Genomic DNA, 16,823 nt, shown 5'->3' with positions numbered 1-16,823 from the left:
ATGATGAATGTGCCCAACATTCAGTTTGTGGAAAATATGTCTCTCACTACAGGCCTTACCTTGTGCTATTCTTACCTCAGATTGCATTTTAAGGTATTCTCTAATCTACATTATATAATAGTTATATAGTATTATATAGTTAAGCAGTTAGATACTCTAAATTGTGTTATATAGTATTATATATTTAAGTTGTTACATCCTCTGAATTATATTATATACTAATTATCAGTTATATAGTATTAGTGAATATAGTTCAGTAGTTATATTTTCTCTTAACTATAGTTAAGGTATTCAGCATTATAAGTGCTAGAATTGATTACACTATGTGCATCCCACACTGAAATTCAGGCCCTGCAATACAAATGGCTCCTTCCACATTACACATGGTCATTTAATGCCTTGTTAATACAACTATATTGATTAGTGCAGCTATAAGATATTCCCAAAATAGTGTTAAAGAACCCCTCAAAAACAAAGCAAACCATGCACATTTTCAATATATCTGACAACTTTAAATAGACTGTTTAAAAAAATTCTAAATAAATGTAATGTTTTTCTCTTTTTACTGGTGGTGAACTTGTTGCTAAGATCTGTGTTCCTTCAGAGGTATAAAGCAAAAGTACCATCACATACTTAGAAATGAAAGCAATTTCTGTGACTCAGAGTTACACGCCACATATGATTGAGTTAAACCTCCAACCTCTCAATCACATCTGGCCTCGTCGAACTCGGATATTGCACACGGAGAAAATTTGGTTTCTAAACTGGGAATGTGTTATGAAAGAGAGCGTGAGCATCATCTGGTTTTTCAAATTCACTATTTGAAAACTTTTGATAAAGGGACTGCAACCACAACTCGTTTTGATGAATTTATAGGTCAGGAATATAAAAAAAAAAAAGGAAAGAAAAAAAAGCAGTTTGAAAAAGTAATAAAAAAAAAACTGATAACTGCAGGAGGGTGTGTTGTATTCTGAGAGCAGAGGAAACATAAGTTGTGAATAATTTCCCATCCAATAGACCCATAAGCTATGGAGTTTAATCTCAAGAGAAATTAAATATCTGCCGATGCCTGCAATGAAGAGATAAAGAAAATATTTCTTCATGAGGCAAAGGATGGTCATGCAAGATAGTTGATAGCATGGTTACTGTAGGTTATATTGCTGAGAAGAGCACCTGTAGAAGCACCTGCTAATTAAAGGTGGCGTGGAAAAGCAACACTCTCAGACACTGCTGCCACTGCTTTTCTGTAAAAGGCTGCCACAGAAAATAAACAAGCTGTGACTGAATGATCTTAAAAAGGACCTCAGGCTTTTAAGAACCTAACGCCCTCTGGGTCTTGTATTCAACAAATGGACGCCGCAAATAGCTGATTCTCTAAGTGTCTTGTTTGGCAGGCATGGTGTTGTCAACAATGTGAGACTGATTGGTCTTAGTTAAAGGGAACAGTCTGTGTGGCCTCTGCTGCTTCCTGTGACAACACACGCTGCCTCCCTCTAGAGGTCAGGCTGTAGACACTGCCTCCCATAATGGGAGCGTGGGCAAGAGGAAATAAGTGAGGCACAGGACAGGACCTGTCTTCAAGCAGAGGCTCACTGATGTGAACCACATTCACACCCACCTTACAGTCACTGTGAGCGTGGGCTTTTTGAGGCAAGAAACCTTGCAAGAAATGTTCTCTGGACGGATCTCTAAAAGTCCACATGTTTTTTTTAAATGGAGTCTAAGGAAGTTGCTACCAAGAGACCGGCGTCATCAGCTGTAATTCTTGGATGCTTACGACTCCTATTAAATCGAGCGGAAACACCAATGGCTGTCAATTGTTCACCTGTATCACCCTCCATCAGGCAGCACTCTATCTATCCCATCATCCATCACTTGGATGTATTGTCCACTACCGGCTGCCCCTGATCACCCCTGACTAGTCTTGACTGGGGGCTTGTGCTTTCTGTAGTAGATGCGAGTCTTGATAGGATGTGACAACTTTATTAGGCACAAATCAGGCAGCCATGGTTTCATTCTCTGCTGGATGTGTGAGCGATGTGTGCCCCGAGCCATGGTTTTCATCATGGGTGGGATTCTCTCTCTCTCTCACTCTCTTTATCCATCTCTTTTCATTCAAAGCCTCTGGGCTTTTGCCAGACATTATCAGTGTCCCCCCCACCCCTCAACCATCTACCAAAGGAGCCTTTAGGGGATGTAGCTTGGGTTGTTGCTCCTGTCTTTACTGAATAGTGTCAATCCCAAATAAAAGACCACACACATCACTTCTGACCATCATTAGCTGACATTCCACATTACATAGCCCATCAGTTGGTCCAAACTGTAGTGTACGTATAATGGCAGCTGTGTGTAACATGTTTTGTGTTCAGTGTTTTGACTGCCAGAGATCAGGACAGAACGCTGGCACTGAAAATGTGATTAGCTTTAGTGGTGATAAATAGATACAAAGATAAATAATCATTTTCTGTGAATTCCTTTCATGTCAGGTGAGAATATTTATTTAAACACAACAGAGAAAAAGACAAATCCCCTCATCAGCAGAGTGCTGGGTTAAACAGAGGGAATCCTGAGAAGATTAACACAGGCATGTTTTCCAAAGCTCTTCACTCAACAGCAAAAATGAAAATCATCCAATTTCACAAAGAGTAAAGTTTAGGCGTTTGAATTGAACAGCATTACGGACAGAGAGGGAAGACGGAGGATTTGGCACATAAACATTTTCTCTGCACTTGAGTAGCATTCACTCCGGCTTTGTTACCACTTCACCCCCCGGGGGGAGATCAGGAAAAAAAAAAAGATGTGAGGACAGAAAGGCATGGACAATTTCCATAAGTCTCTTCTTCTTTTTCGCATATATTCAAGTGAAAGTGTATTGTCTGGAAACTGGCAAAGTGATAAGTCCTTTTTACTGCAACAGGGCTGCAATGTTGCTATTTTTAGGTTTTGATAGATAGACGTTAGCTTAGCTTGTTGAGCTCATCTCAAATTAAAAAAAAGAAGAGGGAGAAAGGAAAACAACAGTAACCCCGTTCTGATGGGTAAATTCATTGCCAAAGAATTTCAATAAACACCAAGTCTCCAGTGAATCTCCTAAGCGAGATTTACCACATACCTCTAGGATTTGTGGCTCTGCAGTGGAGGACAAAGCACATCTGATCCCTACTGTTCGATTAAAGCGATGGATCTTGTTACTTGTTTTCCATAGAGCTGCACATAAAGACATCTGGCTTCATTTAGTGATACATCCATTGTGATTGCAACCAAGCATTGCATATTTTGTCATCTTTTTAGAAGGACTATCAAGTTGGGGTTTTGGTAATGGCATATTTGCAGAAGTAAACTATTCCATCATTACCTTTGCTCGTCAGGAGCTAAGATTTCCCGCTTTTCTGTTTCCCAAATCAGCCACATTTGTATGAGTAAACAGTCACTGCCGATTCTTGGAGCCACAAATGAAAGAAAATTGTGTTTTCAATCTCTATAAATGTGATGTGTTACTGTTCTCGTGGAAATGACTTGGAAGTTATGAAAATACTGAGCACCCATTTTATTTTAAAGTGATGCAGTCACAGTCTTTGTTTCTTCATCCCTCCCTTCCTCTCTTGGTTTTCAAAGAAGCATCTCCAATTTAATGATTTCAGACATTGTATTGGCTGCATGGTTTCTTGTTTGGCGAAAGACAAATACAATATATAATCTCAAATTCTGAAGATACCGAACAATTTTCATAATTTTCTCCAATCTGGTTGGGATGTCAGAAATGCTGACGTTGAGAATATTGTAGATTCACACACTGACCTTCACTTTGTCATTCAGCTCAGTTGTCATTTTTCGAGGTGACTCGCATTGAATTCCCCTCTGCTGATTTGGCAGTGATTCACCAATCCTCTGACAGATGCTAAAGGCACAATGAATGCGATAAGGAAGATGATCGATAGATAAGGATCATTACTTTTGAAGACTCTGCGTAAGACAGTCAGCCTTATTAAAAATAAAACCCCCATTCTTAACATCTTTGCTTTTCTTGTATCTCTGCTGAGATAACCAAACACACGCAGATTACACAGTAGTTCATTAATGAATTACAAGTGTGAGATCCCTTGATGATGTTTTCTCTTGTACAGTACACGTTAACATCTGTGTGTTGTGTTTTTTCGGGGGAGGGTCTTGATGATGAATATCTGAGTGTGAAAATCAATGTTCTTGCATTTACGAGGAAATGCAAGGGTGTAAAGTGTGAGACTGGAGTGTGAAGCTGTGTGTGTGTATGTGTGTGTGTGTGTGTGTGTGTGTGTGTGTAGTGCATGCAGCCAGGTAAGGCGGGACACCACTACAGCATACTGTGGAGCTGTGCACAGGTTAAGCACCCTGCAGCAGGAAGCAGTGGCTTTAGCCAGGCAGACGGAGCTGCAGCTCCATGGAAGAGCCCACGCTTTAAATGAAATTAACAGGAGATGGACTCATTAGCACTCGGCTGGTTACTCAGGCAGGCTGCCAGCATGTATATGCTATAGGCAATACAGGCAAGGCAGTGGGAAGGCATTATTGTCAACTGCTAGGCAGAACATGTAGATTGGACTGTAAGCTCAAGGCTGTATAGTAAAACCTGTCTAACCCAAAGCTCTTGGGAATGCAGTGAGATAGATTTATATTTATTATGAGTAAAAAAAAATATCAGGCCACATTTTTGAAAATATACAAAATAATGCAGGCTCATTTGGAATTGCTCCATTTATTGAATTCATGCAAACAAAAAAAAAACTCTTATTAATAGGAGGCTTGTCTCTTACTTAAACTGAAGCCTCACAAGTTCATTTCCATTAGTCCCACTTTTTCACAGACGGGATGTAAACTTGTCATAATAGAAAAAGCACAGGTGTGAGCAATAATTTTAACAATGGCTTTGTTCTACTGAAATGTCACAGTAAGTCGTGACAGTGTGTGCCAACATGCTTAGTATCAGGACCCTGAGACTGAAGACACTTGAAGACATCATGATTATTTACACCTGTGCTTTCTACTGTGCAGTGTCAAAGTGTCTTCTGTGAAAAGGGCCTGTTCTAGTTCTTTTGGGGGAAGGTGATATAGGTAGGCAATAGGGCTGGCTGTCACTTTATTTATAAATAGAACTATAGTTAGAACGTGGGAAAAAATGTAATTATGAATCAACGATCTGTTTAAATGTAAAAATGTCAGTGCTTTTACTCTGTTTTCTACTCCAGTGTTTGTCTGAAACACGTTCAGCGGCCTTCAGTAAACGATGCTTTGGACTGAATCGCCATGACAAGAGTCACTTCCCGGTAGAAAGATTTGATTTGCAGAGATAAATGAGAAAACTTGTTTATTTCTGTTGTCATTTTCAGCCATATATGTAACGTTGTAAATATATATCGTTTAACACGGTGGTCTGACCTAGTTAATGGTTCTTCTGTGTTTATTTCATGTACTGTGTTTCTTTGCTAGCTTTGATAGCCCAGCGGCGGCATCTCATGGCCAGTTGGATTAACTCCTAGTTCTGGTCTTATCTAACAGATAAATCAGGTAACATAAGTAATGTTAGTAAAGTGTTGTTATTAATAATATGAAAGCATCAGACAGGTATTTTAGATTCATAAGACTTTGCAAATAACATCATGAAAAAAGAAAAAAATCATCATGTTGCTGCCAGATGTTGAATTAATTTAATCAATAAAAAAATCAGTGTTGTGTCATTCAACAGTGCATAAAAGGCTGTAAGGAAAAGTGACATAGACTCAACCCAGGAGAGTAAGAGAAGGGGGTACAGGATCCAAAGGAGGAGTGAGAAGATGGACAAAGACTAAACAGAACAGAAGAGAAAGAATGTGATGATGTAGGATGTGACAGGTTGGTTGACAAATCAGAGGAGAGGACTGCTGTGTGATATGTCATATGAGTGGACAGGCATGTCAGTGTCCAATCATGCTGTCAGTCTTAGTGCAACAGATTATGACCGATATTTACAAAAATTGAAGCTCCGTTTGGGTGACAATATTATTAATCTTCCTGACCCCTACAATCTAAGTGATGGGCTGCACACTGACCCTGATAAGCTGTCCCCGTTTTCCACTACATGGACATTTATAGCTAGTCCCTTTTATAATGGGGATGCATTATGTGTTTACAAGTCACTGAATGCATATAATTAGTATCTTTCTGGCCATGTAAACAATAGGAAGCAGCATCTCAACATTAGCACAGTTACATTCATCACTGCAACTGTCATCCCTGGGCAGGCAGTGAGTAATTGACCCACCTTACCACCTCTGGCTGTGTTTAGACAGTAAACATGGTTATGTTGGAGCTAGTCATTGCACATGTGCGGCAAGGTTAGGAGAGGCCTGCACCCACATTGCTGCTCTTATGTTTACCTTTTGAAGCCACATATGGAGCATAGGTAAACTCTTGCACAGATGTATAATGTGTATTCCTAGTTTTCCAGCAGGCTGTTAGACTTATCGCATCCTAAACATGGTACATCTGTTACCATTTTATATATATTTTATAAAAAAGTAATTGAAAAGGCCACGACCTATCAGGTGAAGACATTGAGAAAGCTCTTGTTGAACTTTAAAAACATTCTTCCTTCAGCAGCAGCTTTAATAAAGAATGACAGTGATACTGACACTGCAGCAGAGACATTTACCCACCACCATCTCACAGACTAGTAAAAGTAGAGAATGCAAGCAGTTATTATAGGCAGAATATTGTACACAGGATATTGTTGGAAATGCACTCCCCAGCAGCCAGCAGGTGACCAACCTTTTTCAAGCTACTGTTGGTTAGTCAAAGCTCCACACTGTGGAATAAGCACAGGAAAGGATGAGTGAGGCCAAGTAACATTCACAAAGTGTTAAGTGGTAATAGTGCTACTGCTGTTAAGGCCATCTTACAGTATGAGGCATACAACATTTGCCAGCTGTAAAATGGTGGATAGAACATGAAGATACTCGACAAGAGGAATCTAAAAAAACCTAAAGCATCTACAGTCTAACTTTAGATTTTAATTTTAGGCTACCAACAGTATACATTTTTGCAACCTGATGGGATTTCAACCTGTGAATGCAATGGAGATGTCGTGGTAGAGATTAAGGGACATATTTCATGGAGGCACAACTGTTTGCTATTTTCTTGATCTTGACCTTTAAGTTCTGACGAACTATTAGGTCTAAAGTATCAAAAGCTGATAAGAGATTGTGATTGCGCAATATGTACTTTTTGGACCAAGAGTGCCTGCTATAGTTGATCTTTATCGCCAATTACAATTATTTAAAGTCTGTAAATGATTTAATAAGATCTGGCCTCATCACAAGCCTTTTTTTTCTGTGTGTGAAGACGATCAATCCTACGTACATACAACTACAATGAGATTTAAGTTTCAGCAGGTAAAAAAAATAATAACCTCGAAGTTTCCACCCTCTGAATGTATTCAAATGTGCTCTGCATGGTCTTTGGATAGTCAGAGTATAGATTAGGCCAAATAAGTGTTTGGCTGATATCGCAGAATATTGACCACAATCCGCCCCTCCAGAACAGATTGTTCTTTCACATTCAAAGTTTAGGGAGTTCAGAGTTGGTCTGGTTATTATTCTGGGATGACTGTGAGCACTGTAACTACAACTTGGCTGAAGTCAGCATCTGCATCTTCAGCCTAAAAGAAAAGAAAAAAAAAGTGGAAAAATCTATTTTGTATCCTTAATGCACCTGGTCACCGCTCTGAGCACACTACTGTAACTTTTGAATATTCATTGGACTGATCATGGATGTATTTTGGCCTACAATTTTCATTAACATAACAGCCTTGATTCATAGGTAAAGCAGTGTTGCTTAAATAAGCTTACAGCTGTGGACACAAGCAACTCTTAGCAGTAGGAGTTAGGAGGAGTAGAGTTCATGGTTTCACAACAGAAATTTAAACAGTAGATCCCATAGTACAAAGCAGAATACAATTACATAGACAGCGGACTATAAAACATGCTTTGTTATGGGATCTAGTGTCTTATTTTCTCCTGTGAAAACCTAAACTCTACTAAACTCCTATTGCCAAGGGACACCAGTGTTAACAGGTGTCAGCTTATTTAAATAAAACTTTATCTGTAATCAAAGGCTGTCAAGCTGATGAAGCCCACACTATTCTTCACCAATACAGGCACCAATCATACATTTCCCATGAAGAGAAAATACTGTATGAGAACAGTATATCAACTGCTGCTGAAGCACAAGGACAGCTATGGTGCAGGTCTCAGGGGCAGGAGAGGTTTCATTTAATTGAATTGAGCTCAACACACATGCTGTCAGCCTAACAAAGATATGGCTTGGTTTTTATTGGACAAAAAAGCTTCATTCAAATGTGTGATGAGTCCAACACTGATCATACAAACAATCAACTTAAGTGCAAAATACATCGGTGGTGATTCCTCATATGATGCCGTCTGGTGACGCCCCTAACAAACATAGGAAGTGTTGCACTGCAGTGTTTCCAACTGACCACACACAGCATGGGACAATGAGATAATGCTGAGAATTGGACAGTATTAGATATGTTTGAGTTTCGTTGTGATACCGTCTAGTTTCATTATTTCCATATTCAAAATAATCATAGTATGTGATTACTCAGCATAAGTCAGAAATGAAGAACTGAAACTTATAACAGATATAAATAAACATAAAGTATGAGGTCAGCTTGATTTGCAAGATCATGCGATTACGTGAGAATCCTCAGGGAACGCTGTGGCCGAAGCACATAACTAACTCTAGCTGCCTCGCAAGGTAATTTGTGATACTTACAGTAAGATCATGTTTGTGCTCTTGCCCTAAGGTTATATGGTTTCTCTATAAAGAATTCTGTGCAGTCAATAATCACAGCACAGGTCTTGAATCTTTTCTTAAATACCACAGGCATGTTTCTATGCAGTATGTGTGGAGATAGAAATGACATCAGAAAATGCAGGAGCTCAGCAAGCACAGGCGTCTTTCACTGAAAACAGCTGAAACACATACAGCTGATACTCCAGAACAGAAGCTCAAATCTGTGTCTTATTTTATGTATAATTATGAACAGCTGGTTGTCTTTGAAAACCACCCTTCTCTTTGTGATGAAATGAACATATGTTAAAAACCCACAAATTATTTTTTCTTTCTCTAAAGAAAGTATTTGTGCTATTTCTGAGGTGAATAGGTGGTATAGGTATATTGCACATCATTATTTAGATAGAGAGCTCAGATGCCAGGCTGTGATTAGCCTACTTCAGCACCGTACATGTCTGTATGTATGTATGCCCTTTGTGTATCTCAAAAACCGTTCTTCCGATCGAGTCCGCCCTTGGTGGGTGTATGGCTGGAGATGCAAGGGAGTGAATTTGGTGCAATTTGGACATGCAATACATTTGATATTGATAAACTTTGAATAAACATGCGATCAGTGAGTTACCCCATTCTATGTAGGAGCAGGACGGAGTTTCAAAGCTCTGCAGATTGACTCAGCATGTCAGGGAAGGGAAGACAGTAAATACATACCTTATTTTAGGCTACTTGAAATGAGAAAAAACACATTTATTTACTGTTAGAATCCTTATTAATTGCATCATATGTGTATATGTGTATCATAGAATATTAGTTTTTTTCGTGTTGTTGGTACTCATTCACACCTCACATCAACTGTATTATTTCTGTGCGCTGAAGTAGCTAACGGAGACGAAGCAATCGGCCATTTATAACAGGCAGGGTTCGAACGGGCACTGCACAAAAACTCTATAATGACTGTACTACACAAAAAAAGACTTGCATTGTGACTGAATGTTGTGTTCAGCATGTTCTGTCTCTTAACTCCACACTCCATTGTGCTCAGCGGTGCCACAGCAACACACCTCATTGCAACTATCTTTTCCTCACTAATGAATTAGAGAGACCACCATCGTTTCATCACCTGAGCCTCACAAGTTTCAGGTCCAAAACTCATCACCTCTTTCTGGCTTTCTCTTTTTCCCTCCTAATCTTCACTCCCACCACTCAAGCCCTTGCTAAAGCAATCTAGTGGTCTGACGCGGGAACAACAGCGAGGAGATTGCAGGCCATTCAGTGAGTGATTTCTGGGAAAGACTCATGATTTCAGCCTATACATCCGATTGTACTGGCTGCCCGTATTGTTTATTGCAATGAAACGGTGATTAATCCGTCTTATTGGGTACATTAGCATAATAATGCCTGTGTACCTGCTTTTTCTGAATGTATTTAAATGTACAGGTGAACCAGCCAGAGGATTTCAGTTTGCATACGTGGCATTGCTTTTGTTCCAGAGCCTGCCTATGTGCCTTATTTGCATAATTGTAATTACCTGTGTGGGCAGAAGCCTCACTGCTGCCCCAGGTATCTATCAGATGAGCCTGTTTTCCTCCCCTCTTCCTTGTTCCACCTTGAATCACTTAAATTGCCAAGTCTAAACACCTTGCACAATCTGGGCGAGTAACAACTTTAGAGTCCCTGCTTTCCTTAATGACACATTTTGCTGCCTGAACTGTTTTTTGAGGAAAAAATGAAGGGGGGGGGGGGGAAATCGTCAACGTTTAATTCACGCTGACTAAACACTTTATCTGACTTGATGCATTACTTCTCCCTCAGTCTGCTCTGCTGTCAGTTTCCACTAAACATCCTTATTACTGGTATCTACCAAGATGATCTCACACCAGGGCTTGTCCACTTTCAGCCATGTGGTTAATGAGAAAAATATTTTTCCAAAAGATAAATCATAGTCACAAACAGTGGTTTCAAGTTTTATTACTTTTCTGGGATTTTATCACCTGAAGCCAAAAAAAAACCAATAGCGAATTGTGTTTTTTGGTCAAAGCATAACTTTCCCGAAACTTTATATTGTTTATTCAAACTCTGAAACACTGATGAGCCAACAAGGCTTAACAAGCTTGTCTCATTTATGCCTTTCCTCCTGATGAGTAAGTGCGGAGAAAAGAGAATTTACATCATTTTTATGTGAAATGTGTTGATTAGAAAAATCACCTGCTGTATGTGGTAATAACAACGCAGCGTACTTTAACTACCAAAAACTGCCAGGGCTTCAAAAAAGTCACAGCTCTTTCATTTCATCCAACCTCTACAGGCGGTGATAAAAACAAACTATTCAGCAGATTCATCATAGCTCAAAGCGAAAATCGTATGAGGCCAGAGTTATCCTCTGGAATGCAAATCAGGAACTTTTGACGTGAATTAATTTGTTAGAGCACCACAGAGCGAGGGTGCTCATCATTCAGTGGTGCTCTGAAAATGGAGATAAACACTGTCATTTTTTTTTCCCTCCAGAATTTGCCCACCCACTCTGAAAATGAGACTTGATTCATTGGCAGGAGAGATCTCAAATATTTACTATGCTCTGCGGTGTAACTGATACCTGGAGATGGGAGAGAATGAGATGATGAGAGGGAGAGACAGAGACTAATGGACGGATAAATATGCAGGTACATTTTTCTCTTGAGGCTCAGGGAAAGTCTTATCTTAGAAATTGCCCTGCTATCAAATGCCTGAACTTAACCACAAGCTTTTACATAACAGGTTCAAACATTTTACTGGGAGGTGCTGTTTCCCTGCTTTAATGTATTCACCATACCAACCCTGTCACTAAACGTTGTATCTGGAGAGGGCATTGCTTTGTCAGCAACTGATACCAATTAGACTTTAAATATGTGATGAAAGCAAGCCCTGAGTCTCTGTTTTTGGTTGTGTGGTCAGATGTCTTTGTTGAATCTGTGTATGTTCATGTGTCTCCATACAGTAGCTGCACAGGATATGAAAGCATACCTGCATTTCATGGCATCTCCACTAGGGGGTTGTCATCACGGGTGTTGCTGCTTCGCTTGCTAAATTTAGCAGGACGAGAACACCCGGTATCTCCTCTCTCCACATACAGTACATATGCTGCTTTTCTGTGGGGATATAGCACTCTACTCCCAAGCAATCAATATTGGATGCACCTACAGGGACTAACCAAGTAAATGGCTCCAGGCTAGACGTAGTCCCTTCCCACCCATTTTCTATATATAAAACTGGCCTGGCATATAATGAAAAACATTACCTGCCACCAGGGCACATAACTCTACCAGCAGCAGACGGAGGAGTTATAGAGTGTGGGCCAAAGAATGATCCAATTACACAAATAGTATTTTTACACCGGAGGATCATTTATCATGACACTCTATAGAGATAAATCATTGCAGCGCTTTGGTTTGAGATAAAATTCCCAGAAATCACTTTATAATAGGAGATAAAGAGCCCATTGCAAAATAAGTGAACCTGGCCTCACCAAAGTGGATTTGGTGTGTGTGTGTGTGTGTGTGTGCGCGTGTGTGTGTTTGTGTGTGTGTGCGTATGCGTGTGTGAGAGACAATGCAGCCTCAACAATATGTTCAGGTATGAGGTCTGTATAATACAACAACAGACCCCCCCACCCCCTTGAGACAGAGAGTAGGCTTCCGCTCAGTCACTCCCTGGAGAATGCTATCTCTCTCCCGTGGTGCTGCCTTGTTGCAGATAAACAAACAAATATGACAGATGTCAACACGTTGCCAACCAGCCCTGCCGTATGTCTGCTTCTCCCTGACACCCTGCTCATATGCAGGCGTTGCAGACCGGCCATCTCCATACATAACAACATAAGCCCTCACAGTCAGTGGGGAGATATAGTGCCCAGAAACCGGCGAGCCAAGGATTGAAATTTTGGGAAATAAATCTGGTTTATTTCGGTCTTATTTTTGTAGTTCTGGTCGTCCTTCCTATCTATCATTGGATTCTCTGAGATCTGGGAACAGAAGCGTTGTTTTTAAAGGGTTCAACGGGGCAAGGAACACACTACCAGTCAGAAGATCAGGTAGGTTTTTGAACAAACCCCCAGGTTAGCCAATTTATTTTGAAGAGAAAACAAAGGTATATAAAACTTTTATCTGTTTTCCTGTGAAATGGGGAATTAAAAGAATTCAGGTGGGTTCACTTTAATTTTACTTGAAAATAAATAGTAAATAATTTAAACTATTGTGTGTTTCAAACATATCTGATTGGCAACTCGTATATTTCTCACCCCAAACAGACTGTGTTTCCAAATCTTTTCAAATAATTTAGTAAATCCACTGCTATAACCAGTAAAAATGAAAACTATAAAAATAAGATCTAAATTGTCATAAACAAGAATTCAAAATCTACATCTTTCTGTGTATTAGATGTATTATTCATCAAAGCGGCATTAACATTTTCTGTAAACATTTGGAAATTACGCTGAGATATAAAATCAAACCATATGTCACTAGCGGAGGCAATAACTGCAACCATATTACTCTGTTAATGGATGATGAGGTATGTCTAATGGACACGTCTCAGCCATGTTCATGGCTCTAATGCACTGGAGGCTAATCGAGAGACCTTTGACCACTGAATGCATAAGTAATAAAGCTGTCGTGGCACACTAATCAATACTGACTGAAGTTATAGAATATATATATATATATATATATATATATATATATATATATATATATATATATATATATATTATAACATTCTGGGAAAATATGCAGTCTTAACATATGTTAACATTTTAGTGGAGGTATGCTCTTATAGAAGTGTTTTATCTTCCTCAGCTATCAACATTTCAGTCAAAGACACATCTTTCCATCTTCAGGGCAGCAGTGCCTTCACTGGATCAGCACCTTTTTGCCTTTGCCAGTGCTGCTCTCTCAGCATGTAGCTAGCCCCCTTTGCTGAGTTATGATCATACCTCTATAATGAGCAGGAACTCAAATCCTGTTGAACACACATCATTCCCCAGCAATGGAGGGGCGGGGGAGGAGGAGGGACAAGGAAAAGGGGGGTTAAATATTCTACATCACGGTCCGATCTTGCCAGGCTTCAGAGAGTAATGAAGCAGCTCCAGAGATCCGCCACATACACCCCTATCTCTCTGCCTAATGAACGAATGAGCCGCACCCAGGTGAAAAATGAGCTGGCTCAACGCAGCCCCTTAAGAGGAAAAAAATGGCTTCGCAAAACAGCCCACATCCCCATCTACTACTGCTACCCTCCTCCCCTCCTCCAAGCTCAGATTTCAATGGAGATGATTGATTAAACTCAAAACAGCCGCCGCCCCCAAACCCCAATACTCCCCACTGCTGCATCTCTAACTAATTTGGTTTGTGCTGTTGCAGTGGTCGGTGTTTACAGCCTTGTGATTTCACCTACAGAGACATTCATGCAACCCGCTACAACACAGCACATCAGGTATTCACCGGTGACATTAAGGTCTAATGACATTAGGGCACAGTCAAAGGTTAATTTTTGAGAGTCAGCTGACTCAGTAAATTTGGAATAGATCACATACAGAGTACTGAGTCAACAAAATGTGCCAGCGCTTTTTGCCAAACATTGTCCAGTGCCATTGAGCTCAGTGCAGTTTGATCAACATTATGTTAAACAAGCCTGAAGGGGAAATATTTGAAGCGGTAAACAGAGAAAAAGAGAAATTCAGCATTAATCCAAGCGCGGCCCTGAGTCAATGAATGCAGTGCTTAAGAGCCCTGAGGCTCAGACAATACCGAGATGCAGATCACGGGGCGTAAGCGTGCCCTCTTGGTGTCATCCAGTTGAGGTCATCCAGCTGGTGCGATGCATCTGATGCAACCTGGCACGCGTCTTCATGCAAAACACTGCTGTCTGGAGACGACTTGTATTGCTTTTGGCACAAGAAGCGGGCGACAGTTACCTCAACTCTCAGAAATGGAACAAAAACCAAACCAGTCAACCTGAAAATGGTCTTTAGCTCTCATATCAGCGTTGATATCTGGAGCTCAGGTTGGCTCCTTCCCTGGAAGCAGATCAACCTCCTTCCTTTGATTCCCTCACACGGTTTCAGTCATAATGTTAGCTGACTCACAGTAATGTTCTTATGCAGGATGAAGCCGCTGATCACCTGAGGGGCCACTGGGTAAGGAAAAAAAATAACTGTGCCAACTGGATGGAAAAAATCAGAAGCTTGTCTCCCATGACCAGAATGAATATGTTTTTAAACGAGGTGAAAGCTGCTATAATACAGTTTAATGCAAATGTAATGGAAATCTAGTATCTTGAAGTATAAGAAATGGGAAAAAGGCTTTGGAGCAATCAAACTGATCTGATTGTCCTGAGAGTCCAAGGCTTCTTCATACTGAGACAACTCAAACTTTTTAACAGCTTTTGCCAACTGAAATGAAATTTGCACCACATTAACATTTTCACTTTTTGACAAAATAGAGTGTTAATGTAGTTTGGTTTTTGACTAGTGGCCTCATTTACGGCTCAATCCAATACAACTCATCTTCATACTATTCATATGTGTTACACACTGCATATACTACACTGATATTCTGGCGTGAGCAGTATATTGCGAATAACTGAGCTTTCAGGGCTTTGTGATCAGCTCTCACACAGAATAATTACATAAGTGACATTAGCTGGATCAGATTATTTATAACAGTCATGATTACAAACACAGTCAGACCAGTCTCCATTAAAACGTTACATTACCTATATTGTTTCAGTCTGTATGCCGCAATTTATAACTTAACTCCATTTCGTTGTTTTACAAATGAATTTCTGCTCTCTGATTTCTTTTTTCCATGTTGAGGTACATTTTTTTGCATTTTCAGTCTAACAAATTCAAGCTAAATGCATTCACAAAAGGTTAAACCAGGTAGGTGACAAAAGGATCTACTTTCATGCAAACACAAATAAGTGAAGGAAAACATACATGTACATAGTAACAAAATGCTAAATTCCATTGTTAGATGCTAATGCCCGTTCATGTGCCCATCTCACTGATTCCCCCTAAAAATGCAGAACTGACATATTGATTAAAAGAACAAACCCTTCAGGTCTACCTCTGGGGGTCAACTAACCGAGGACAATCACATGTTCATCTCAAAAGGTTAACACACACAGCTTACAAGGAGTTCATTGGAAACCTTGGATCACCCCTTGTTTCATTGAACTGCGCTGGTCAAACATAGATGCATACTGTATGAAGAGCGGATGTTCACATATTCTCACTTAATCGTATTGGATGTGGACTATTAGCCAGGCTTTGTATTGTTGGTATCACCACAATAAAAGAGAGCAATTGCTATCACGATGTATCTACTCAGACAAGTCACTTTATGTTGAAAATGAATTGGAAACCTTCAATGGGCCAATAAAGGTCCACTGGACTATAACTGCGCCTTTTATAACAAGTATCTTCTACTCACTGTCTCTGTCTCTCCAGTGCAGAGGGCAGATGATGGGATGTTTCTGTAAATTAGTTCAGGGAGTGAGTGCAGGTCACAAGTGAGGAAGATAAGGCAGCTAGCAGATGAGACAATTTTTCACCTGAATGAGGGCAAACCTCAGGCCTTTTTTTAGGATGTGCTACACGGATGTGGGCTCGTTATCACAGCTGCTACTTTTGACACATTTAGATGCTATATTTGATCAATTTTTTGGAAATAATGGACTGGTTTACAGAGACACAGTGACCCGTGACACCTTACTTCTTTTCTAGACTTGATAAATTAGATTATATTTTGTATTAAAAGAAAGAAAATCTCCCACAGTTTGATAATGAATAAATACTCATCACATCTCTCATATAAAGTACTGAAGATATTATCAAGTCATTGGTGGTGATGGTCTTTAATGGATGGTAAATGAGCAAAGTTATGATCGAATTGAAAAGCTAAATTAGAAAAGAAACACAATATGTCGTTGTGAAAGTTAAGGAACCCAGTGATCCTCGAAATAAA

The sequence above is a fragment of the Scomber japonicus genome, chromosome 23 (genome assembly GCF_027409825.1).
Source record: "Scomber japonicus isolate fScoJap1 chromosome 23, fScoJap1.pri, whole genome shotgun sequence".
Taxonomy (NCBI): Eukaryota; Metazoa; Chordata; class Actinopteri; order Scombriformes; family Scombridae; genus Scomber; species Scomber japonicus.
Note: the sequence above shows the minus strand (reverse complement) of the source record.